Here is a 27,128-nt window from a genome sequence, read left to right as displayed (position 1 = left end):
AGCCCACTGAGTCAGCCTGTCCAAATCCCACTGAAGCATCTCTGCAACCTCTTCACAGCTCACCCTCCCACCCAACTTTGCATTATATGCAAATTTTGAGAGAATACATTTAATTCCCTCGATCACATCATTAGTATTTAATGTGAACAGTTGGGGTCCTAGGACAGATCCCTGCGGTATCCAATAGTCACTGCCTGCCAATCAGAAAAATACCCATTTATTCCTACTTTTTGCTTTCTGTCCACTAACCAGCTTTTTATCCATCTCAAAACACTTCCCGTAATCCCATTTAACTTTAACTTTACATACTAATCTACTATGTGACACCTTGTCGAAAGCTTTCTGAAAGTCTAAATAAACCACATCCACCAGTTCTCCCTAGTCAACTCTACTAGTTACATCTTCAAAGAATTCTAGATTTGTTAAGCATGATTTTCCTTTTGTATGCTAACTTTGCCACTGCTTTCCAAATGCCGTGCTATGAAATCCTTGATAATGGACTCCAACAACTTCCCTACTACCAACATTAGGCTCACTGGTCTATAGTTCCGTTTTCTCTCTACCTCCCTTTTTGAACAGGGTTACATTTGCTACCTTCCAATCTGTAGGAACCATTCCAGAGCCCAAAGAATGTTGGAAAATGACCACCAATAGATCTATTATTTCTCAGGCCACTTCCTTAAATACTCTGGGATGAAGATTATCAGGCGTTGGAGATTTGTCCGCCTTCAATCCCATTAATTTCCCCTAAACTATTTCTTTGGGCAGCACAGTAGCATGGTGGTTAGCACAATTGCTTCACAGCTCCAGGTTCGATTCCCGGCTTGGGTCACTGTCTGTGAGGAGTCTGCACATTCTCCCTGTGTGTGCTTGGGTTTCCTCCCACAGTCCAAAGATGTGCAGGTTAGATGGATTGGCCATGCTAAATTACCCTTAAGTGTCCAAAATTGCCCTTAGTGTTGGGTGGGGTTACTGGGTTATGGGGATAGGGTGGAGGTGTGGGCTTGGGTAGGGTGCTCTTTCCAAGAGCCGGTGCAGACGCGATGGGCCGAATGGCTTACTTCTGCACTGTAAATTCTATGATTTACTAATACTAATTTCCTTCAGCTCCTGACTAAAACTAGAGCATCTCAGAACTTCCGATTCATTATTCGTGTCTTCCTTCAGGAAGACAGAAGCAAAGAACACATTTAGTTCCTCAGCCTTTTCTTTGTTCCCTGTTACGAATCCCCGCCCCCCCCCCCCCCCCCCCCCCGTTTCTGACTGTAAGGGGCTTACACTTGTTTTTATTCATTTTTTCTCTTTACATACCTATAGTTTGTGCATTAACGTAAGGATTCTACAGTGGGCATTCTTGGGTTGAAAAAAGTCTGCCAGCGACCATCTCCTAATACCTTCAGCGAAATGTACGCATGTGTGAATGTCAGCGGCTGTTATGGCTTCCACAGGCGGATAGCAACCCGACAGTAAAGGACTTTGATTTTCAATCCAGGCACTCTGTCTGGGCCGGGGCTCTGCATCGTTGACTTGTCGCTATCTTTACGTGCAGATCACCTTCATTGGGCGGGAGGCAAATTCGACCCACGATGAGCGGCGTGGGGCGGTTGCATGAAGGCGTGAACTGACCCGGGAGCCTTTCATCTTCCAAAGGCCTCACTCAGCTCACAGAATGGGGGAAGCAGAAGATCAGAGGGATAAGTGGCTAAGTGGTGAACGCAAAGGCAAGTAGACCTGTTCTGAGAGAACCATTTTTCCCAAAAGGTTTGTTCAGAAATATGATTGCACCTGACAGCCGTTTTTTGTCAATCTGCGATTTGAAAATAGCCTCCTGGTCCTCCCCAGCCCGTTAACAAATTCCTCAAAAGCTTAACAGACAGTTGGAGACGAGTACATTGGTCACCACCACAGGCCGGCATCGGGACACAGACAGGCCATCCGGAGCGCTCTTCTCCAAGTGCCTGCACACCCGACCTGGTCTCCCCTGCCAAGTTAAAATGGAGGCCAAACTGCCAGTGCTGACTTGCACATTAGCCATGAGGCCAACGGTCTGGGAGCAGGGATCACCATTCATTGGACCGTATTCCAATAACGAAATAATCGCTATCAAAAGATGAAGGAACTGAAACATTTGGGGTCGAAAGAATACAGTGTCTGCATTGTTACAAAAGTACCATCTCACAATTCAGATGTTTACTAAGCATCAGAGTCAAAGAAGTTTGGGAGCGCAGGAGTCCATTGTGTAGGAGCAGGATTTTATTCCAAATCCGATAACTGGACCTCAAGCTTTTGAAAATGTTTGAAATAAAACATTTTAATCTTTGTTTATAACAGCTTTTGTAAACCTGCCAAAATACAATTCCTAAAACTGCACAGTCCATTAACAAATCTATAGAGTCGCTGTTTTTCAGTCTCATTATTCTTGCAGCTGATTAAAATCAAAATAATGCAAATTATTTAAAATAGTCCATATTGTTGAAATAAATTCTGCTAAAGTGACTGGTGCAACCTGACAAGGGCGGGCATAAACAATTGACAATCTAAAATTGCCCATAAATCAAGCCTTTCTTTCCTCAACACCTATATTTGTGCAGATAAAACTGTAATCCCACCAGTTTTGCAATAGGTTTAGGCAGCTGGAGCACAATTATTTATGTTGGTTAAGTACTTTTTCTGTTGACCAATTTCAGAACAGTACAAATACTGGGCGGGATTCTCTGGTCCTGAGGCTATGTGTTGACGCCGTCGGAAACGCCGTTGCGCTTCCAGACGGCATCAACATGGGCTCAGAATCAGCAATTCTGGCCCCGACAGGGGGCCAGCACAGCACTGGAGCAACCCACGCCACTCCACTGCTGATCCCGCCGTCATCTGGGCGCCATGGGGATTTGGGGCACCGGCGCCAATGCGCGCATGCGCTGTGGCTCCCTTCTCCGCGCCGGCCCCGACGCAGCATGGCGTAGGGCTACAAGTGCCGACATGAAAGAAAGGAGGCCCCGATCGCGGGCCAGGCCACAGCGGAGGCCCCCCCCCCCCCCCTGGGGTCGGACCCTTCCACGCTGAGGTCCCGCCGGGTAAGACCACACGTGGACGGCGCCGGCAGGACTCGGGTTTTTTGTTATGGCCGCTTGGCCCATCCCGGGCCGAGAATCGGCAGTGGGCCGCGTAAAGCAGCCCCCGACCGGCACCGCGCCGACCACGTAGAATCTGCTCTGCGGAGAATCGCGTCGGGGCGGCGTGGTACGATTCACGCCGGTCGCGCCGATTCTCCGGCCTGGCCCCATGACTGATCTCAGAGAAATTGAGTATGAGGAGTTGGATGGCGAAGATCATAAACATTTTGAAAATAGAACATTAATTTTCCAATTTTACACACATTCAGATATGTTATCCAATTAGTAGCATCATTCGTTGTTGTCATTGTCTGTGCTATGTTGAGTGGCATAGGCAACCATGATCTTCCAAACTTTCTGTTAATAGCTTTCTGCTCTTCTTCCATTAATCCTTCAGGTGGTGTTTTGGCACTCTAACCTTTCTGCAGGGGTAACATGCCCGAAGAATTCCATTTGCCTTCTTTTGAAATTATTTAAGAATTTTCTTGTTCTCACAACCTCATTCAGTACAACCTTCGCTAGTTTTCCCCCACCAGTTTACCCGTAGGATCCTTCTAAACACCACATTTCAAAGCTGTTGATTTTCTTTTTTCTGCTTTTCCAATATTCCAAGCATTGCATTTTTTTCAGTGAATCAAAAAAGTTAACTATTTTTGTCACCTTTCAGTTGTTTCATATTGGGTCATAATCAAAATGCCACTTCTTAGTACAGTGTTATCAATGACGCGTTGTGATGCTTGGAAACAGAACAAAAAGGAAACTTGGAATCCCTAATATTTTTATTCAGATAATTTTCAATCTGTAACATAAAAAGGTGAAACAGATTTAGACATTTTTTATAAAACCATCCCAACAATGCAGCCCCAAGTTTCTCGTATGTACTCAGTAACCTAACTCCCGCCCACAATTGCTGACGACAGCCAGCTCCTTGAAGAAGGTAATGAACGTCAGCCACCCAGAGTAAAACCCCTCTTCTGATCCTCTTATGGCATACTTTATCTTTTCCAACTGCCCTTAGGCGGCGCTGACGCGCCCCCCACCCCAGCAATGCTCACATCTGTCCCCCACCCGGAAAGAACCCACTCATACAAAGCCTGGTCATGTGAGCCCTATGAACCACTTTAAACCGAATTAAACTCAGTCTTGCACACTAGGATGTAAAGCTGACTCTATGCAGAGCCTTCGTCCACATCCCCTAACCACAGCCAAACCCAACTCTTCTTCCCAATTCCCATTTTACCTCCTCCAGGGAAGCCCTTTCCATTAGCTGCCATATATATCTGATATCCTCCCTTCCCATATCTCATCAAAAGACAGCACCTTATCCATAAGAGAAGGCGCTGGCAACCGAGGAAATAGAGTTCCTTTCGCACAAAGTTCCGTACTTCAAAATACCTAAAAACGTTCCCTCCCGGAAGTTCAAAATTCGCCACCAGCTCCCCCAGCCCAGCAAACCTACCCTCCACAAACAATTCCCTAAACCTCTCAGTCCCCTCCCTCTCCCAGATAATATACAACAAATCCATCCCAGCCGGTATAAACCTATGGTTCCTACAGATAGGCACCAGCAGCGACATAGACTCTAAGGGCTGTCTGAATTGATTCCATATTCTCAGAGAAGCTGTTACCACTAAGCTCACAGAGTAACTGGCTGGAGAGAATGGATGTGGAGCAGTAACATGTGCCCTCAAACCCAAAGCTATACAAAAAGCCTCCACGACTCATCCCACACTTTCTTAATGTTTGCTGCCCAGTAATAATACATCAAATTAGGTCATGCCAACCCCCTCAACTGTCTATCCCTCTGCAGGAACGCTCTCCAAACCTGCTTGGGGGGGGGGGGGGGGGGGGGGGGTCTTACCCACCCAAACAAAAGTCAAAATGAGCTTGTTGACCCGACTAACAAAAGATTTAGTAAGAAAGACCGGAAGGCATTAAATCACAAACCTGGACCTTGAAAGAATGTTCATCTTAATCGCCTGAACCCTTCCCGCCAAGGACAACAGGAGGGCATCCCATGTCTGCAAATCTGCCTTCACCCCCTCTACCAGACTGACCAGATTCAAACTTGTGTAACGAGGCCCAATCATGAGTCACAAGTATTCCCAGCTACCTGGTAGTCTCTCCAGATGAGCTTTCTTTCCCAGTGGGTTCACAGGAAAAACCTTACTCTTGCCCACGTTCAATCTATATCTTGAGAAGGAATCAAACTTTTTAAGCACCTCCATTATCGTCCCCACATTGGAGAGAGAGTCCGTGATATACAACAATACATTGTCCGCTTACCGGGACACCCTATGTTCCCTACCTCTCCTTTCTATACCCTTCCACCTGGCCAACGACCTAAGTACAATGGCTCAATCGCCAAAGCAAACAGTAACGGGGAAAGTGACCACCCATGCCTTGTGCCCCTATATAACCGAAAGTAACCCAAACTCAATACATTGGTATGGACGCTCGCAGTGGGTGCCTTATACAAAAGCCGAATCCATGAAATGAATTTCGGCTCAAAGCCAAACCGGCCCAGTATCTCAAAAAGGTACCCCACTCCACCTGGTCAAATGCTTTTTCCATGTCCATGGCAATGATCACCTCTGGATAAACCCCTGACGAAGGCGACAGCACCACATTCAAAAGTTTCCTAATGTTGGCTGACAACTGCCAGCCCTTAACAAAACCCATCTGATCCTCAGAAATTACCCCGGCAGGCACCCCTCCAAACAAGTTGCCAACACCTTAACCAACAGCTTTGCATCAGCACTCAACAGAGAAATGGGCCGATATGACCCACACTCCATGGGATTATTATCCTGTATCAAGATTAAGAAGATTGGGGTGACATGGTGGCACAGTGGTTAGCACTGCTGCCTCATGGCACCGAGGACCTGGATTCGATCCCGGCCCTGGGTCATTGCCCGTGTGGAGATTTGACATTCTCTCCGTGTCTGTGTGAGTCTCACCCCACAACCCAAAGATGTCAAAGAAGTTGGATTGGCCACACTAAATTGCCCCATAATAATAAAAAAAAGATTTAGAAGATTGATCCCTGCACCAGTGTGGCCGGTAACATCCCCGAGGCAGAGAATCATTAAACATGTTCAACAGGGGTGTCCCCAACACAGTCGCAAACCGTTTATAAACTTCCACAGGGAATCTGCCCGGGCCCTGTGCCTTCCCTGATTGCATTGAACGAATACAGTTCATAATTTCCTCCAGCCTGATGGGTGCCTCCGGCTCCTACCCTCTTTCCCTTTCCACCACTGGGAAGACCAAACCATCCAGAAACTATACCATAGTCGTGTCTTCCTCCGGAGGCTCCGACTTGTATAGCCCCTGGTACAAAATCTCAAATAACCAATTGGCCTTCTCTGGAGCAGAAACCAACCCCCCCACCCCCGCCCCAGTCCTTGACCTGAGCTATCTCCCGAGAGGCCCCGTCTGCCTCAACTGGTTTGCCAATAACCAATAACCCCATACTCCTGAAACGTCCCTCCCTCACAATGAAGCTGGCTCACCGCCTTCCCCATCGACACCGACTCAAACTCTGAAGCTGCTTCTTCTCTGCCAACAGCTCTGCCGTTGAGGCAGCAGAGTATTGACGGTCCACCTCAAGGATGGAATCCACCAACCTCTGCCTCTCCGCCCTACCACACTTATCTCTATGAGCTTTAATCAAGATTGACTCTCCCCTGATGACTGCCTTTAGTGCTTCCCAGAACATGGAAGATGAGACCTCCTCATTCTTATTAAACTCCGCATAGGTTTCAATAGCAGAAGCTATCCTCTCACAAATCCCTTGTTTGCAAGCATCCAACCTCCACGGAAGTGGCTGAGCGCAGCCAGTCTCCAAACACATATCCACATAATATGGTGCATGGTCAGAGATGATAATCACCGACTACGCCATTCCCACCATCCCGGGAGTAGCAACTTACCCACTGCAAAGAAATCTATGCGGGGGGCAGCACGGTGGCGCAGTGGGTTAGCCCTGCAGCCTCACGGCACCGAGGTCCCAGGTTTGATCACCGCTCTGGGTCACTGTTCGTGTGGAGTTTGCACATTCTCCCCGTGTTTGCATGGGTTTCGCTCCCACAACCTAAAGATGTGCAGGCTAGGTGGATTGGCCACGCTAAATTGCCCCGTAATTTAAAAAAGTTAATTGGGTACACTAAATGTATTTTTAAAAAGAGAGAAGAAAAAAATGAAATCTCTGCGGGAGTAGACCCGATGCACATGTGAAAGGAAAAAAAACCCTCTTTCTCCCTCGGGTATCTGAATCTCCACCCCCCCAACCCCCCACTCCATAAACACTAGCAGCTTCTTTGCCACCCCCGATGTCATAAACATTATTTGGTGATTGGCGGTGTGGGGCAGGGAGGGGAGGAGTTAGGGTGCAGGAGGGACAGATTACTGGCGATGAAGGTTTCTTTGTTGATGTACTGGTTGAGGGGGTGGCGGCGTCCATCTTGGCGGGACCCTGTCGGACTTCCTTGCTGTTGATATGGCTGATCATAGTAGTCTGGGCCCCCAATCAGGTTGGTTACGTGGAACGTGAAGGGCTTAAATTGGTCAGTCTAAAGATCCCATCTAAAGTGTTTGAAGGCGTATGAAGTTTTCTTGCAGGAGAATTTGAGATCAGGCAAGGTGTGGGCATGACCTATCTAGTCTGGGGTCCCAGCACTGAACCCTGCGGTACCCCACTAGGCACTGCTTGCCACTCTGAAAAGGACCCGTGTATTCCCACTCTCTGCTTCCTGTGTGCCAGAGTTATAAGAGCTGCGATTGGATCTGCAGACGTGAGAACAAAAACGGCATTAAGCTCTGAACTCTCTCCCTAAAACCCTCTACCTCTCTTTTAAGATACTCTTTAAAAACCTCTTTGACCAAGGTTTTGTCACTTATCCTAATATCACTTTTTAAAAAATGTATGTGATGAGGGCATCATTGGCTAGTCCAGCATTTATTCCCCATCCCTAGCTGACCTTGAGAAAGCGGTGGTGAGCTGCCTACATGAACCACTGCAGTTCCTGAGACGTACGTACACCTACAGTGCTGTTAGGGAAAAAGTTCCAGGATTTTGATGCAGCAACAGGATAGTGAGTGAATGGAGGGAATCTTGCAGGTGGTGGTGTTCCCAGGTATCTGGGAACCACCTTTTAGATGGTAGCGGTCGTTGGTTTGGAAAGTGCTGCCGAAGGAGCCTTGGTGAGTTCCAGCAGTGCATCTTGTAGATGGCACACACTGCTGCCACTGTTCGTCAGTGGTGGGGGGAGTGAATGTTTGTGGAAGAGGCACCAATCAAGTGGACTGCACTCAATCAGGCAAGTTGGGAGTATTCCATCACACTCCTGACTTGTGCACATCTTTGGACTGTGGGAGGAAACCGGACCACCCGGAGGAAACCCACGCAGACACAGGGAGGGCGTGCAGCCTCCACACAGACAGTGACCCAAGCTGGGAATCGAACCTGGGACCCTGAAGCTGTGAAGCAACAGTGCTATTCACTGTGCTACCATGCTGCACCTGAGGGAGTTAGGCGATTAGTTACCCGCGCAAAATTCCGAGATTCTGATCTGCTCTTGTACCCACAGTATTTATCTGGCAAGTTCAGTTCAGTTTATGGTCAATGGTAACCCCCAGAATGTTGATATTGGGTGATTCAGCAGTGATAATGCCATTGAATGTCTTGGGACGATAGTTATATTTTCTCTTGTTCGAGATGGTCATTGTCTGGCACTTGAGTGGTGCGAATGTTACTTGCCACTTGTCTGCCCAAGCCTGGATATTGTCTTGGTCTTAATGCATTTGGGCATGGACTGCTTCAGTATCTGTGGAGTCGCAAATGGTGCTGAACATTGTGATGTCATCAGCAAACATCCCCACTTCTGACTTTTAGAAGTTCAAAAGATATAGGAGCAGAATTAGGCCTTTTGGCCCATTGAGGTCTGCACTGCCATTCAATCATGGCTGATACGTTCCTAATCCCCATTCTCCTGCTGTCGCCCTGTAATCCCTGATTTACATGTTCACCAAAAAATCCCCTTATTGATCAATAGCTGGATGGTGAAATCAGCCAGTGTTGTTCTTTCTCAGAACACATGAACTAGGAGCAGCAGTAAGCAATTTAGCCTCTTGAGCCCGCTCCACCTTCAATATGATCATGGCTGATCTAATCCTGGCCTTAACACCACCGTCCTTCCCATTCTCCATAACCCTGCAACCCATTACCAATTAAAAATATGATGGGAGGAAGGTCATTGATGAAGCAGCTGAAGATGGTTGGGCCAAGGACACTACCCTGAGGAACTCCGGCAGCGATGTCCTGGGATTGAGATGATTGACCTTCAGCCATCTTTCTTTGTGACAGACATGACTCGTGGGGGGTTTACCCCTTGATTCCCTTTACCTCCAGTTTTGCTAGGGCTCCTTGATGCCATACTTGGACAAATGCTGCCTTGATGTCAAGGGTAATCACTCTCACCTTGGGCGGGATTCTCCCCACGGGAGTCTAAGTGCCGACGGCAGAGTAAAAACCGGAGTGTTTCACTCTGGCGCGGCGCCCGTTCCCAGACCCATATTCTGGGGCCGCTGTGGGGCTGGCAGGGCCGTGGGGTGATTTGCGGGGGCGAGGCCTCGGCACAGCGAGTGGCATGTGCAGTGACCGTCCTCCCGCAGGCCGCCCCGCACCACAATGGCGCAGGGCTCTAACATTGCCGGCAGAGGAATAGAGGCCCGCCGACAGAGAGGCTGGCCTGCCGATCGGTGGGCCCGGATTGCGGGCCAAACCCCATCGGAGTCGTTCCCCCCCCCCCCCCCCCCCCCCGTGATGGAGCCCCCCTCAAAGGCCGCCCCCGAGCATTCCCGCAGAGTTCCCGCCGGCAGCGACCAGGGGTGAACGGCGCCGGCGGGACTCTGTCATATCAGAGCGGCCGCTCGGCCCATTCGGGCCGGAGAATCAGCGGCCCGGCGCCGCGCCAAGTGCGCCGGCGCAAATTGCACCGATTCTCCGCACCTCGGAGAATCGTGTGCCAGCGTCGGGGCGTCGCAGCGTGGTTGCTCCGATTCTCTGGCCCGGCGCGGGCTCGGAGAATCGCGCCCCTTACCTCTGGAATTCAGCTGTTTGTTCATGTTTGAAGTAATCATGCAAGTAGTCCTGTGTTTTAGCTTCACCAGGTCTTTTAGTTATGCCTGGTATTGCTCCTGGTTATTTATTGGTTATGAGACTTCCTGTTTGTTCTCTTTTTCTTGGTTGTGGTTGTGTTTTATGTGTATGTTTATAAATGCCTTAATAAAAATATATATTTTTAAAAATCACCATTACAGAGCATACTTACTGAATGTTCAACTACAGGCAGCCACCAAATCTGCCTATTCAGTGAAATTGGTGTTTCATTCCATTGGTTTACTTGCTGATGACTGAAAGTGACACATGGATCTGATTGCAGTATAGTTCAGGTGTTGAGCATAGGGGGCGGGATTCTCTAATCCTGTGGCAGAGTGTCCATGCCGCCGTAAACGCGGTCGCGTTTTACGACGGCATGAACGGGCCGCTGTCAGGACGAATTCTGGTCGCTACAGGGGGCCAGCACGGCACTGGAGCGGTTTGCGCTGCTGATCCCGGCGCGAACTGTGCGCCGTGGGATACCGCATGCGCAGTGGTGCCGGCGCCAACGCGCACATGAGCAGTGGCGCGGGCGCCGCGCAGTGGCCTCCTTCAACGCTCCGGCCCCAACGCAACATGGTGCAGGACTACAGGGGCCGGCACGTAGGAAAGGAGGCCCCCAGACAGAAAGGCCGGCCCGCCGATCGGTGGGCCCCGATCACGGGCCAGGCCACATCGGAGCCCCCCCCCCTTCCCGGGATCGGACACCCCTCCCCCTCACAGGCCGCCACCCGACCCTTCAACGCCGAGGTCCTGCCGGCTCAGAGCAGGTTAGAACGGCGCCGGCCCATCCGGGCCCGAGAAACACGGGGGGGGGGGGGCCCCTAGAGTGGCCCGCGACCGGCGCCGCGCCAATTCTCCGCTCTGCGGAGAATCGCATGCCGGCGCCGGGACGGCGTGGCCCGGTCACGGGGTGTCTTCGGCCCTTCCCAAAGCTGGAAGAATCCCGCCCAGGTTTCTTGAAAGTAGTCATGAGTCAAATGTGCAAGGGTTAATTCTTGTCCAAGCAACAGATTCTCACTTGTTGTGCAGTGGTAATGTCGGTGGGGATGAATGAGAAAGCCTACCAGCTCCAAGGAGGCAAGTTGCTACTTTAAATATGATAATGAGGCTGTGGGATGCTCAGCAGCTGCATCCAGGGGAGTACCTAACAGATCTAGGATGGGAGTACCTTTCCATCCAGCCCCTGGACCTAGTGTGCTTTCATGAACAATTCACCATTACAACCTTCCACATGAGACCTCTGAGCCCATCCTCAGCAGACCTCCACTCCCCTATCCCAGCGGCTTTCACTGACTAGAAGCAAAGCCTCTCACTCGGGAGAATCGATCAGTAACATCAAAAGCACGCTGTGGAGTTTATAAATAAAAATTCCAACTTCTAGGTTCCCCACGACTTTTGGATTCACTGGCTCCCGACAGGCCACATAAATAAAGATTCAACCTAAAGAACTGGGAAATGGTGGATTTTTGCAATATCAAAGCAACAAGATAGTTGCAAAACAAGATGCACAATCTCCATGATGATCTAATGGTAATTACACAGTAGTGTACGATAATAAAGTGCAAGTTCATGCAATTTCTTGAAGGCGCAATGATGATGTGAAGGAGTCTGCAGGCTCACATGGGTGCAGTCAATGGCACCCAGGAAACGGTGTAATCCTGAAAATGTCACAGTCCTAATCTGCAGCTTCCATTTATCCATGGGGAAAGTAATGAATGTGCTCAGTCTAGTAAACATGACGCCAATTACCTGCTTAATGTCGACGTGAATGGCAGATGAACTGATATTACTAATACCTTCTAAAGTAGTCTGGAAGGATATGCAGGCAATGGAATTAGGGCATTAGTGACCTTGACTGCAGCAGCCAGTAGTGGGACAGGTCTTATCACAGGAGGCAATACAACTATCACAGCCTCATGAGAGAAGCAAAGTCACCTTCTGCGCTGTTTCTCAGATAACTGCGTGTATGTTATTCTGGACCTATAAACTCCCTCTCCAATTACCATTTGTTCCTACTTCCTGCCCCTCCTCCTCTTGCCAGGGTGGAATTCCCAGAAGGACCTCATGAAGCAAGAATTACAGTACCAGAGAAGAAGTCTCTTAGAAGTGAAGAATATTCTAGAGCAACCACAAATTGCAACATATTTAATTGTGAAATTGTCCAAGTAGCAAAAAGCAACACAATTATCTCATAAACCTTTCTACTGTTATACCAGACAATAAATATTGCTGGAATTGGCTGCCTCTTGATTTATACCATCCAAGGAATGCTGGAAGGGATGAAAATGGCGTTGGGCATTGTCCATTTGTTGTCTGACACTAATTTGTATTTTTAATAAGCTCCCCCCACCTGTTTGTGATGGGAACAGATCAAGGTCTCCCTAGAACAGGTGGAAATCAGAGGTAAACAGGGTTATTTGGATGGCAATATTTCCTGTTTTTAAACACTAACAAAGTAAAACAACACCCCTATGATCAGTACTGGTTCAAACCAGTCTGTTTATCTTATATATGCTGTGATCTACTTTTAACTCCATATAAGATACTAAATATTATATCTACATGCAGGTGTCTGTCTATCAATTACACCAATATCATTACAAAGAAACATCTCGTACCTCCTGCTCTTGCCATGCAATATTACACTCTTGGTTAAGTTTCTCTATATGCATTCTGTGTAATGTTTGTGGGTGGGTATATGTTTGGGTGAGCCCGATTAAACATTAAATGTTACACTGTTACAGAACCAAGACTTTCTTCGGAAATAAAGCAAAGCATTGATCTGGAAACTGAAACCGCTAGGTACATTATAATCTCCAACATTCCCTGACCAAACAATAATTAAGCCCTTGCCTTACCTGTCATCATGAATAATGGTCATACTTGGTCACCTTAAAAGGACACAGTTCTTGCTTAGCAGCAGAATTATACAGTGTACATTACATGGCAGAACATTCCTTATAAAACAGCATTTCACTCACCCTCACCAAGAGTGGCTTGGTCGCACCACATCTGGCCAAGTCCTAAAGGACATAGCTGCTGGACTGCTGCATGTGGTGAGGGAAGCAGCAAGAGGGAAAACCTATTGCATACTCATCAGTCTACTTGCTGCAGATCCACCTATCCATGACAGTATTGATAGGTGTGACTACTATGCAGTCCTTGTGGAGATGAAGTCCTGTCTTCACTTTGAGGATAACCTCCATTGTGCTTGTGTGGAACTACGACCCTGCTAAATCGGATGTATTTCAAACAGATTTAGCAATTCAAAATTGGGTATTTGTGAGGCGCATGGGCCTTCAGCAGGAGCAGAATTGTATACAACCACAATATGTAACCTCATGGCCCTGCATATCCCCCACTCCACCATTATCATCCAGCTGGGGGATCAATGAAGAGTGCAGAAGGGCATGCCAGGAGCAGCACCAGGCATACCTAAAAATGAGATGTCATCTGTTAAAGCTACAACACAGGACTACTTGCACACCAAACAACAAAAACAGTTTGTGCTTAGACAGAGCTAAGCGATCCCATAACCATCAGATCTAAGCTGTACACTTCTTGCCATACCCAGTTGTTAGTAGTGATGGATAATTAAACAACTAACTAGAGGAGGAGTCTAAATATTCCCATCTTCAATGATGGGGGAGTCTAGCACATCACTGTAAAAGATAAGGTTGAAGCATTTCCAACAATCTTCAGCCACCAATGCCAACTGGATGATCCACTTCACCCTCTTGCTGAAACCCCAATATCATTGATGTCAGTCTTCAGCCAATTCAATTTACTCCACGTGATATCAAGAAATGGATGAAGACACAATACTGCGAAGGCCGTGACAAGATTCCGGCAATAGTACTGAAGACCTGTGCTCCATAATCTGTCCCTCGCCAAGCTGTTCCAGTACAGCTACAACACTGGAATCTACTCAGTGTGGTGATGTGCATCAATGTAAATGCATGTAGGCTAGCTAGACACTAGAGGGAACACCAGAAACATCACACACACACACTGAACCAATAGATCAGATAGATAGGACACGACCAATGGACACTCACGATACACAAAGAGGTGACACGACCACAAGAGGGCATTACACCAACCCATATATAAAGGACACCACACACATGATCTGCCTCTTTCCAGTGGAGACAGTCAGTGAGTACAGACACAGGGTTGATTCAATATTACACCCACCATGTGGATTGCAGCAACTGGTTAGTCAGTCTGGGTAGCTATAGTAGGATTAGCAGTAGTGTCGAACCCGAGTAATAGAAGTGTAAATAGTTTAATAAACGTGTTGAAGTTATCTCCACGTCCGAACCTTCCTTTGTCAAGTGCACCACAAGGAAGCTGCTTATGTTACACCTACAACATAACAAATCAGTCAGCAATGTGAAAAATTGCACATGTATGTTCTAACAATAAAAAGTAGGACAAATGTATCCCGGCCAATTACGGACTCATCTGTCTACTCTCGATCATTAGCAGACGAAAGGTGTCATCGATAGTTTTTTCAAGCGACACTTACTTCGCAATAATCTGATTACTAATGCTTAGTTTGAGTTCCGCCAGAACTATTCAGCTCCTGACTTTATTACAGCCTTGGTTCAAACATGGACAAAGGTGAGCGTGATTGCTTTTGAAAAAAAATATATATATTTTATTAAAGTTTTTCGATCAAACCAAAACAAAAATGTCCCATTTTACAACTTTGTAATAATATATACATTGATAGTTTTTTTAAATAAATAATATGCTAACTAACGGCAACTGCCAACAACTAAATAAGAAACAACAGAAATAGTAACTAAAATAGTAACTTCGTAAAATCTAATATAAATAACTAATATATAAACACACACATAAAACCCCTGAGGACCCAAATGAGTCCCCCCCCCCTGGGTTGCTGCTGCTACCTTTCCTATTTTCCCTTATCGCTCTGCGAGATAGTCGAGGAACGATTGCCACCGCCTGGTGAACCCTTGAGCCAAACCTCTTAGTGCGTACTTTATCCGCTCCAATTTTATGAACCCTGCCATGTCGTTGATCCAGGCCTCCACGCCCAGGGGTTTAGCTTCTTTCCACATAAGTAGAATCCTTCGCCGGGCTACTAGGGACGCAACGGCCAAAACATCGGCCTCTCTCGCCTCCTGCACTCCCGGCTCATCTGCAACCCCAAATATAGCCAACTCCCAGCCTGGTTCGACCCGGACCCCCACCACCTTTGAAATCACTTTTTCCACACCCACCCAGAACCCATGCAATACCGGACATGACCAGAACATGTGGGTGTGGTTCGCCGGGCTTCCCGCGCATCTCCCGCACCTATCCTCCACTCCAAAAAATCTACTCAGCCTTGCTCCAGTCATATGCGCCCTGTGTAGAACCTTGAATTGTATCAGGCTGAGCCTGGCACACGAGGACGAAGAGTTTACCCTACTTAGGGCATCTGCCCACAGCCCCTCCTCTATCTCTCCTCCCAGCTCCTCCTCCCATTTTCCCTTCAGCTCCTCCACCATCGTCTCTCATTTCCCTGTATATATCTGACACCCTGCCATCACCCACCCATGCCCCCGAAATCACTCTGTCCTGGATCTCTTGCGCCGGGAGCTGTGGAAATTCCCTCACCTGTTGCCTCACAAATGCCCTCACTTGCATATAGCGAAATGCATTCCCAGATGGCAGCCCATATTTTTCTGTCAGTGCTCCCAGACTCGCGAACATCCCGTCTAAGAACAAGTCCTTCAATTTTGCAATTCCTGCTCGCTGCCAAGATTTAAATCCCCCATCTATCCTTCCTGGGATGAACCTATGATTGTTCCTTATCGGGGACCACACTGAGGCACCCGTCACTCCCTTATGTCGTCTCCACTGCCCCCAAATTTTCAGAGTTGCCACCACCACTGGGTTTGTGGTGTATTTTTTCGGGGAGAACGGCGCCGTCGCCAGTGCTTTTAGGCTAGTTCCCCTACATGACGCCGTCTCAAGTCTTTTCCACGCCACTCCTTCCCCTTCCCTCATCCACTTACATATCATTGACACGTTGGCGGCCCAATAATAATCACTTAGACTCGGCAGTGCCAGTCCCCCTCTGTCCCTACTACGCTGCAGAAACCCCCTCTTTACTCTTGGGGTCTTTCCAGCCCATACAAAGCTCATAATACTCTTGTCCACCTTTTAAAAAAAGGCCTTTGTAATCAGTACAGGGAGGCACTGGAACACAAAAAGAAACCTTTGAAGAACCACCATTTTAACCGCCTGCACCCTGCCCGCCAATGACAGGGGCGCCATGTCCCACCTCCTAAAGTCCTCTTCCATCTGCACTACCAGTCGTGCCAAGTTAAGCTTACGCAAGGTTCCCCAGTTCCTGGCCACCTGGATCCCCAAATACCGGAAATCCCTTGTTACCCTCCTCAACGGTAAATCGTCTATTCCCCTGCCCTGTTCCCCGGGGTGCATCACAAACAGTTCACTCTTCCCCATATTCAATTTATATCCTGAAAATTCTCCAAACTCCCTGAGTGTCTGCATTATCTCAGGCATCCCCTCCACTGGGTCCGCGACATACAACAACAAATCATCCGCGTATAATGACACCCGATGCTCTTCTCCTCCTCTATGTACTCCCCTCCACATCCTGGAGCCCCTCAGCGCGATGGCCAGTGGCTCAATTGCCAACGCAAACAGTAACGGGGACAGGGGACATCCCTGTCTTGTACCCCTATATAGTCGGAAGTGGTCAGATCGTTGCCTATTTGTAATCACACTTGCCACCGGGGCCCTGTACAGGAGCTGAACCCATCTAATGAACCCCTCTCCAAATCCAAATCTCCTCAGTACTTCCCACAGGTAGTCCCACTCCACTCTATCAAATGCTTTCTCTGCATCCATCGCCACCACTATCTCCGCCTCCCCCTCCGGTGGGGGCATCATCATCACCCCCAGCAGCCTCCGTATATGAGCATTCAATTGCCTCCCTTTAACAAACCCCGTTTGATCATCATGCACCACCCCAGGGACACAGTCCTCTATCCTCGTCGCCATCACCTTGGCCAAAAGCTTGGCATCTACGTTCAAGAGGGAAATAGGCCTGTATGACCCGCACTGCAGCGGGTCTTTGTCTCTTTTCGGGATCAGCGATATCGTCGCCTCCGACATTGTCGGGGGTAGTGTCCCCCTTTCCCTAGCCTCATTAAAGGTTCTCGTCAGAAGTGGGGCCAGCAGGTCCACGTATTTCCTATAGAACTCCACCGGGAACCCATCCGGTCCCGGGGCCTTCCCTGCCTGCATGTTCCCAATTCCTTTTACCACCTCCTCCACCTCAATCTGCGCTCCCAGTCCTGTCCTCTCCTGCTCCTCAACCTTCGGGAACTCCAGCTGGTCTAGGAAGCGCATCATTCCCTCTTTCCCTTCCGGGGGTTGAGCCTTATATAGCCTCTCGTAAAATACCTTAAACACCCCGTTCACCCTCTCCGCTCCCCGTTCCATCTTTCCCTCCTCGTCTCTAACCCCTCCGATCTCTCTCGCCGCCCCCCTCTTCCTAAGTTGTTGGGCCAGCAGCTGGCTCGCCTTCTCTCCATATTCGTACTGCACTCCCTGTGCCTTCCTCCATTGTGCCTCCGCCTTACCCGTGGTCAACAAGTCAAAGTCCGTGTGCAATCTCCGTCTTTCCCTGTATAGCCCTTCATCTGGAGCCTCCGCATATTGCCTATCCACCCTCAAAATCTCCCTCAACAATCTCTCCCTTTCTTTACCCTCTTGTTTCCCCTTATGGGCCCTTATGGAGATCAGCTCCCCTCTAACCACCGCCTTCAGCGCCTCCCAGACCACTCCCACCTGGACCTCTCCATCATCATTAATCTCTACGTACCTTTCAATACATCCCCTCACCCTTACACATACCCCCTCGTCCGCCAACAGTCCCATATCTAATCTCCAGAGTGGGCGCTGCTCCTTTTCCTCTCCTACTTCCAGATCTACCCAATGTGGGGCATGATCTGAAATGGCTATAGCCGAATACTCCATTCCTGCCACCTTCGGGATCAGCGCCCTTCCCAGGACAAAGAAGTCTATCCGGGAGTACACTTTGTGGACATGGGAGAAGAAGGAAAACTCTTTACTCCTTGGCCTAGTAAATCTCCAGGGATCCACTCCTCCCATCTGCTCCATAAAGCCCTTAAGCACCTTGGCCGCTGCCGGCCTCCTCCCGGTCCTAGATCTGGACCGGTCCAGCCGTGGGTCCAGCACCGTGTTGAAGTGCCCCCCCCCCCCCCCCCCCATTACCAATTTTCCCATCTCCAGGTCCGGGATGCGCCCCAACATACGCTTCATAAAGTTCGCGTCATCCCAATTCGGGGCATATACATTCACCAGCACCACCGCCTCACCTTGCAGTCTGCCACTCACCATCACGTATCTACCCCCACTGTCCACTACTGTGGTCTTCGCCTCAAACGATACCCGTTTCCCCACCAGTATTGCCACCCCTCTATTTTTCGCATCCAAGCCCGAGTGGAATACCTGTCCCACCCATCCTTTCCTTAGTCTGACCTGATCCGCCAGTTTCAGGTGCGTCTCCTGAAGCATAACCACGTCTGCCTTTAGCTTCTTTAGGTGCGCAAGTACCCTTGGCCTCTTAATCGGCCCGTTCAACCCTCTCACGTTCCACGTGATCAACCGGGTTGGGGGGCTCTTTACCCCCCCCCCCCTTCGTCGACTAGCCATCCCCTTTTTTAGACCAGCTCCTCACCCGGTTCCACACGCACCCGCTTTTCCCCCCGACGGCGCCCTCCCGTCCCGACCATCCCATCCCGTAACAGCTCCCCTTTCCACTTAGCAGCAGCAACCCACTTAACCCCCCCTCCCCCCGCTAGATCCCTCTCTAGCTTAGTTGCTCCCCCCATATTGCTTCCGGAAGTCAGCAAACTCTGGCTGACCTCGGCTTCCCCCGTTTATCCTTAGCCTCCCATCATGTGAGGCCCCCTCCTTCCTGCGCCCCCTTTTCCCGCCACAATTTCCATAGCGCGGAGACAAAGCCCGCGCTTCCCTCTCGGCCCCGCCCCTGATGGCGCAGCTCCCTCTCTCCTTCCCCCTCCCCTTCCCCACCGGCGCCCACATTTCTTTGTGTGTGTCCCCCTTCGAGGGGAAAGAAATTCCCCCCCCCCATCTGATTCACAGTCCCTTGCCACCACCTCACTACTTCATTTCAAACACTCTTTCTCCAATCTAGTCCAACTTCTCCTCTTCGATAAATGTCCACGCCTCTTCTGCCGTCTCGAAGCAGTGGTGTTTACCCTGGTGTGTAACCCACAGTCTTGCCGGCTGCAACATTCCGAACTTCACTTTCCTCTTGTGGAGCACCGCCTTGGCCCGATTGAAACTCGCCCTCCTTCTCGCCACCTCCGCACTCCAATCCTGATACACGCGGATCAGCGCATTCTCCCACCTGCTGCTCCATGTCTTTTTCGCCCATCTCAGGACCATCTTCCTGTCCTTGTAGCGGTGGAACCTCACCACTATTGCTCGAGGTATTTCTTCTGCCTTTGGTCTTCTCACGAGGACTCGATACGCTCCCTCCACTTCCAGCGGGCCCGTCGGGGCCTCAGCTCCCATTAAGGTATGGAGCATCGTGCTCACATACGCCCCAACGTCCGCTCCCTCTGCCCCTTCGGGAAGACCCAAGATTCTTAAGTTCTTCCTCCGCTATTTTCCAGGGCTTCCAGTCTCTCCATACACCTCTTATGCAGTGCCTCGTGCGTCTCCGTCTTCACCACCAAGCCCTGTATCTCGTCCTCATTTTCGGCAGCTTTTGCCTTCTCTCCACGGAGCTCCACCTCTTGGGTCTTCTGCGCCTCCTTTAACCCCTCAATCGCCTGCAGCACGGCACCAGCACTTCCTTCTTGAGCTCCTTCACACATCGCCGGAGGAACTCCTGCTGTTCCAGGCCCCATACCAACTGGCCTCCCTCGCCGCCATCTTGCTTCTCACTTCCCTTCTTTGCCGCTGCTCCAGAGGATCCTCCGTAATCTGGCCACTATTATCTCTTCTGTCCATTCACATCCGGGGGGACTCCCTTCTATGTCGCCTCACAGTGGGTTTAGCCTTCGAAAATTGCCGTTGGGGCTCCCGATAAGAGCCCAAAAGTCCGTTAAAACGGGAGGTGCCGAAACGTGCGACTTAGCTGGTCATCGCCGCACCTGGAAGTGAGCGTGATTGCTTTTGACATCAAGGCAGCATTTGATGGAGGAGCCCTACAGAAAAACTGAGTCAATAGAAATCGGAAGGAAACTCTCCACTGGTTGGAGTCATACACAGCACAAAAGAAGGCGGGTGTGATTTGTTGGAGGTCAATCATCTCAGTCCCTGAAGATCACTGCAGGGTTTCCTCAGGGTGGTTCCCTTGGCCCAACCATTTTCAGTTGCTTAGTCAAATTTCTTTTATGTTTCTGCCTGGTTCAGTTGCTTTATCAATGACCTTTCCTCCATTATAAGGTCAGAAGTGAGGATGTTCATGGATGATTGTTCAATGTTCAGCACCATTTGTGACTCCTCGCATCCTGAAACAGTTCATGTCGATGTGCATCTAGACCTGGAGAACATTCCGGTTTGGGCTGATAATTGGCAAGTAACATTCATGCCACACAAGTGACAGGCAATGATCATCCCCAACAAGAGAGAATCGAACCATCTCCTTGACACTCAATGGAATACCTTCGCTGAATCCCCCACTGTCAACATCCGGGGTGTTAAAATCATTTCAAAAATAGTAAAAGTACCCAATTAAGGGGCAATTTAGCGTGGCCAATCCACGTACCCTGCGCATCTTTTGTGCTGTGGGGGTGAGACCCACGCACTGGGTGTTACTATTGACCAGAAACTGAATTGGACCATCATTTAAATATTGTGGCTACAATAGCAGGTTAAAGGAATTCTGCAGTGAGCAACTCACCTCCTGACTCCCTAAAGCCTGTCCACTATCTACAAGATAAAACCAGAAGTGTGATGAAATACTCTCCATTGCTTGGATGAATGCAGCTCCCAACAGCCCTCAAGAAGCTCAACATCATGCCGGACAACAAAGCAGACCACTTGACTGGCATCACATCCATCACCTACACAGGAACATAGGCCTGAGGAGCAAGAGTGGCCATTCAGCCCTAGGAGCCTGCTCCGCCATTCAATAAGATCATGGCTGATCTGGTTGTGGTCTCATCTCTACTTTTCCGTCTGCCTCACATAACCTTTCACTCCATTGTCTTTCAAAATCTGTCTTAACTCTGCCTTGAATAAATTCAATGACCCATGCTCAATTGTTTTTTGAGGAAGAGAATTCCACATATAACAATCCTTTGAGCTCAGTTGGCTGGACTGGTTTGTGATGCAAAGCGAGACCAACAGCACGGGTTCAATTCCCGTACCGGCTGAGGTTATTCATGAAGGTCCGGCTTCTCGACCTTGCCCCTCGCCTGAGGTGTGACCTTCCGGTTAAATCACCACCAGTCAGCTCTCCTCCTCAATGTGACTGTAGTGGATCAATAAGGCAGCTCACACCACCTTCTCAAGGGCAATTAGGGATTGGCGACAAATGCTCTTGTTGTCATCGATGCCCACACTCCGTAAAATTGGAAAAAAAGCTTATCGTTAGATAAGAAAAAGGAGTAGGATTTTGCCTATGAAGTATGGAATCCAGCATTGTGATCATTTCTATGTCTGACCTTCTCTGTGGGATAAGTAGTCATAGCCCGAGATTTTCAGAGAGGCAGGCTGCTAATTCGCTGGAGTGTGGGTTTGATGGCCAATTAGCAGCCATGGTTGTGGGTTGGAGCAGGTCTTCTAAAGGGCGGTCCCAAATTGCAGCTCTTACTAAGGCAGGCATTTTGAAGCAAGATGTTATAGTCTGCTGCATTCGCCATGACATTGCTCTCCAGAGAGGTGTGGACCTTGAAGGGGATGAAGCCCTGGAATGACGCAGCTCATCAGAGGAAGAGGAGAACTGAAGGGTGGAGGATGGTTTGGAAGATCCAGAGTAGAGAACAACTCCAGCTGCACAGAGAGATAATTGAGGCTGGTACGGGCCCCAAGGATCTCATCAGGCTGCCATCAACACCAGGAGACTTCTGATCCAGGTTATGTTTCAGCTGAGCTCTACGAACACAGGGGTCGGCATACTCTAGGACTCACTTTGGGCTGCCTGTAAGAATATTTCCATTGATGAAGCTGATCTGGAAAGTTAACTCTTGTTTCTTTCTCCACAGATGCTGCCAGATCTGCAGGGTATTTCCAGAATTTTGTTATTTATAAACACCTCACTAGCAACTTGTTGAGTGGTGCATTAATCAGCACTGCTTCAGGGCCCATCTTGCAGCAGAACACCTGATTTTTGGTGAGTGATGTTTGAATTCATTACCAGCATTAATGTTACCCAAATTAGAGATCTTGGTGTTCCAACAACCAGTTAGGCTATCACCTGCAACGTGGGCCATACATGCAGCTGACAGTGGTGTGACTTTTTAAAAAATATATTTTTATTCTCCTTTTTCACGTTTTCTCCCAAATTTGCACCCATCAACAATAAACAATAAGCAGTAACGAATATAATGTCAATCCCCATATCAATACCAACAATCCCATCTTCCCACCAACCCCCAAACAACTGCCCGCATGTTAACATAAACAAATAACAAAAAGGAATCAGTAATCACCCACCGTCACCATCAACACAGACAGTCCCCCCCCCCACTAATGTTCAATGTTATCCAATTCTTGAAAGTGCATAATGAATAACACCCATGAATTGTAGAACCCCTCCATCCTTCCCCTCAGTTCAAACTTAACCTTCTCAAGAGTCAAGAATTCCAACAGGTCCCCCTGCCACGCCAGGGCATAGGGTGGAGAGGTTGATCTCCATACCAACAGGATCCACCTTCGGGTGATCAACGAGGCGAAGGCTACAACATCTGCCTCCGCACTCGTTTCCAACCCCAGCTGGTCCGACACCCCAAATATGGCCTCACGAGGGCCCGGGTCCAGTTTCACGTGCACCACTTTAAAGATTACCCTAAACACCTCCTTCCAGTAATCCTCCAGCTTTGGACAGGACCAAAACATATGAACGTGATTTGCCCCCCCCGCCCCCCCCCCACACACACAAAACGTTCGCACACATCTTCTACCCCCTCAAAGAGCCAGCTCATCCTCACCCTTGTGAGGTGTGCTCTATATATCACCTTCAGCTGTATCAGCCCCAACCTCGCACACGAGGTTGAGGCGTTCACTCTCTGGAGCACCTCACTCTAGAACCCCTCCTCCATACCCTCTCCCAACTCTTCCTACCACTTTGCTTTGATCCCTTCCAGTGGCGCCTTCTCCTCTTCCAAAATAGCCCCGTAAAGCGCCGACACTACCCCCTTCTCTAGTCCCCCTGTCGTCAGCACCTCCTCCAGCAATGTAAAGGCTGGCTCCACCGGGAAGCACTGTATCTCCTTCTTGGCAAAATCACAAACCTGCATGTATCTAAACATTTCCTTTGCTCCAGCCCATACTTCGCTCCCAGCTCCTTCAATCCTGCAAACCGACCCCCAAGAAACACATCTTTTAGTGTCTTAATCCCCTTCTCCCATTTCTGAAAATTTCCATCCCGCTTCCCTGGCTCAAATCTGTGGTTCCCTCGAATCGGCATTTCCCTTGACCCGAAGTGTTGGCGAAACTGCCTCCAAATTCTCAATGAAGCTATTATTACCGGACTCCCTGGCCAGGATTCTCCAGTCCCGCGGCTAAGTTCTGGCGCCGGCGTGAAAAGCGGCACGGGCCACTCCGGCATCAACGGGCCTCAACTGGCAGGTATCCACCCCTTCCTAGGGGGCTAGTACGGCGCCGGAGTAGTGTCCGCAGCTCCGGCGCCCGACAGCCAGTGCGCCACGGCCGGCGCGAGTTCGCACATGCGCGCCACGGCCGACGCGAGTTCATGCATGCACGTGGCTTCCCGTCTCCGCGCCGGTCCCAGGGCAATATGGCAGAGCCCCACAGGGGCTCGGCGTGGAGGAACATAGGCCCCCCACGGAACTAGCCCGCCCGCAGATCGGTAGGCCCCGATCGCGGGCCAGGCCACCCGTTGGCCCCCCCCCCGGGGTCGGATCCCCCGCCTCCCCCAACCAGGGCGGCCCCTGCAGACAGAACTCCGAGGTCCCGCCGGGTGGGACCATAAGTAACCCACGCCGGCGGGACTTGGCTGACTTGGAGGGCACTCGGCCTGTCGAGGCCCGGAGAATCGACGGGGCGGGGCGGCGATCCCACGGGCGCCCGGGGTTCGCCGAGCCGGCGGCGTGGTGTGATTCTCCGACCCAGCGCGAGAATGGTGCTGTTGCTAGCACCTTCAATCCCGATTCCCTACACAAAAGCTCCTCCATTCTGACCCACTGGATCAACCCCTCTGACCCAGCTCCGCACCTTCTGCCAGTGGTGTGTCTTGACACTCAGAAAGGAGCAACAGGCATCCATAACACACTTCAAGTGCTCAACAACTCAAATTCGTGACCTAATAATTTATTTTTGTGTTTAGCTGGCTTTGAGTAAATTTCCACTCTTGTGGAAACTTGTGAGTTTCCAATGTCCTTCCACAATCTCCGATCTATGATTGTCTGGAAAACACACCAAGTTAGTTGTATTAAATTCAATTCCTTTGATTTAGCATTATATTTAAAGGGAAAATAAATCATTGCCCTTTCCTGGGAGGTATGGTTTTCACTCAAAAAGTAACAAAGCCAGAGAAACAGCTGCAAACCAAACAAATAAATCCATTGCACTGGCATCCCAAATGTTTATGAACCATCTCATTTGATCTCCCGTTCACATAGTAGTCAACAATTACAAGTCATGACGTACACCGGTGGTAATAGTAAAGATCTGCTGGTAAATAATGTCTCAACGTGAACCTGATTGTATTTCATTTAACGGAACATTCATAAAACACAAATATATAATAGGCAAACAATAAGTGCGATATCACTATCGACAATGGATCAGATTTATATCATCTACAGCAAAATAATCATCTTGACCTTGAATGGAATCTAATACTAGATAGTTCATATGCCCCATGTAGATCAGAAAATTAAAAATCCTTTTGTATAAACACTCCAACAATTCATATTGCTTTTCAACTATACAAGTTGAGGCACCAATAATCATTTTACAGTATCATGCTACAGATCTTCTAAGTGGAACCAAGCATTTCAAAGGCATTAAATACAACACTACCCTTGCTAAATGACACATCCCTTTTATCAATGAGTACTGAAAAGGACATTTTCTAAATGTAATTGAAGAAACTGCAAAGGTCAACATTAGGTTACATAGTGTTAGTGCCATCACAGCTGTAGCCGATTCCATCCATATTGAACCAATCTTCCTGCAATGAAAACGTGTAAGTAATATTTTTTCCCTTGCATACTTAAGAACAGCTTGACAAAAACCTTTCCTTGAAAAATCTGACCAGTCATGTGTCCCTAAGCTGTTGTAATTCTTGTTGCTTGGTTGATCTGCATATGTGGATATCTTTCCATCAGTAGACATGTTTAAGGTTCTCTAATAAATAGAGCTAACAGCTTACGGCTGCTTCGATTGTCATCCCTTTATCTTTCTGTCACTTGTTTGCCCTTAAGGGCCTTAATGTCTTTAAAATGGGCCTCCTGGCTAGTATTTAACTGCCTTGTCCAAAGGGGTCTGAAGGGTACAGCAGATCAAAGGTGTGCTCGCGACATAAAAAAACAGCTGTCCTTCATTTACCTTTAATTAAGTACATCTGACCAAAGAGGCTTTCAGGCCTTTTTACCCTTTCATCATTTAATATCACTGACTTATCTTGGAATATAAATTTATTAAACCACTCAGGTTAGTTTTGTATTGTAGTTACTTTGAAATAGCACAAAATGAAAAAATAATTCTCTTTAAAATGGAAGATCACATGTTTTCTTACCTGGAACTAATGACTATTATATATTGATGGTGTAATAATCCGTTAACTAAAATCACAATCCCCTTACTTATTATGAGATAACTTTTATGCAGCAAAAATAGTCCATAAGCTTTCCACATGGTGTAGAAGCATCAATTTTGGTATCAATTTTATAAGATGAGGAATTAAACAACACAAAAATTCCTCATGTTGCCTACCAAAAGCAGAATGTAAAGACTGAAAATTTTCATCTCATTAATGTAAGAATATTCATATTTTAGGTATCATGAATGAAAGGCACAGAACGAAAAACAATCTCCGATTACCAAACTCAAGTGTGTAACTTAACTCATGTGAAAGCCTATATTTCCTTGCGGGACATTTGAAGAACATAGGGGTGTTCTTTTTCAGATACAATTAGAAAGAAAATTAGGTTGTTACTGAGCCAAGACTGACAATACATAGTTGTGAAATAGAAGTGCTTTTATCAGATCAATTGTCCTCATGTTCATTAGACTTGTTAACGTCAGTAATATTGAACTTGTTGAAGAATTTTGAATTTAAAACCCCTTACATTTTTTGGAATAGATTAGAGGATATAATTTAAACATTCTGGGATACAGTTTTTTTGAGGAAATCACTGAGCTCCATTTGGATGCGTTGTCCTGCTAATCTGGACCCAGATTTCCGCTCCCGGATCGAATGCTCTGAGATGGGATAATGCCCAGCTCTATGGTCCAGATGCGTGCCCCATCCCATGCCCCTCAACACCAGCCATGTCTGCTCATCCAGCCCTTATGGCCTTTCATAGCCTCCATACCAAGATATGCCCTCCAAACAACCCCATATGGCTCATGTTCCCATGACAAGCTGTGCCCCCGATGGTACCTCCCACTCT

The 27,128-nt window shown here is 48.5% G+C and overlaps 1 protein-coding gene and 1 long non-coding RNA gene across 4 annotated transcripts in view; one reads left to right on the top strand and one right to left on the bottom strand.

The window, feature by feature from the left end:
• slc25a21 (solute carrier family 25 member 21) overlaps positions 1 to 27,128 on the bottom strand; it is a 920,696-nt gene that overhangs the window by 358,538 nt on the left and 535,030 nt on the right. The window contains exon 1 of one of the 3 annotated variants that reach the window (XM_072488915.1): positions 1,312 to 1,395. The exons of the other annotated variants lie outside the window; for them this stretch is intronic. The gene's annotated coding sequence lies outside the window, so the exon portion shown is untranslated. Of the gene's footprint in view, positions 1 to 1,311; positions 1,396 to 27,128 lie in introns of those variants that run through there. 3 annotated transcript variants of the gene reach the window in all.
• Positions 1,344 to 27,128, top strand: part of LOC140399360 (uncharacterized) — a 51,675-nt gene continuing 25,890 nt past the window's right edge. The window contains exons 1-2 of the long non-coding RNA XR_011937684.1: positions 1,344 to 1,721; positions 22,533 to 22,660. This is a non-coding gene — a long non-coding RNA (uncharacterized lncRNA). The remainder of the gene's footprint in view (positions 1,722 to 22,532; positions 22,661 to 27,128) is intronic.

This window comes from Scyliorhinus torazame, chromosome 2 (assembly GCF_047496885.1).
Source record: "Scyliorhinus torazame isolate Kashiwa2021f chromosome 2, sScyTor2.1, whole genome shotgun sequence".
NCBI classification, from domain to species: Eukaryota; Metazoa; Chordata; class Chondrichthyes; order Carcharhiniformes; family Scyliorhinidae; genus Scyliorhinus; species Scyliorhinus torazame.
The sequence above is the reverse complement of the archived record's forward strand: the minus strand, read 5'-3'. Positions and strand labels throughout refer to the sequence as shown.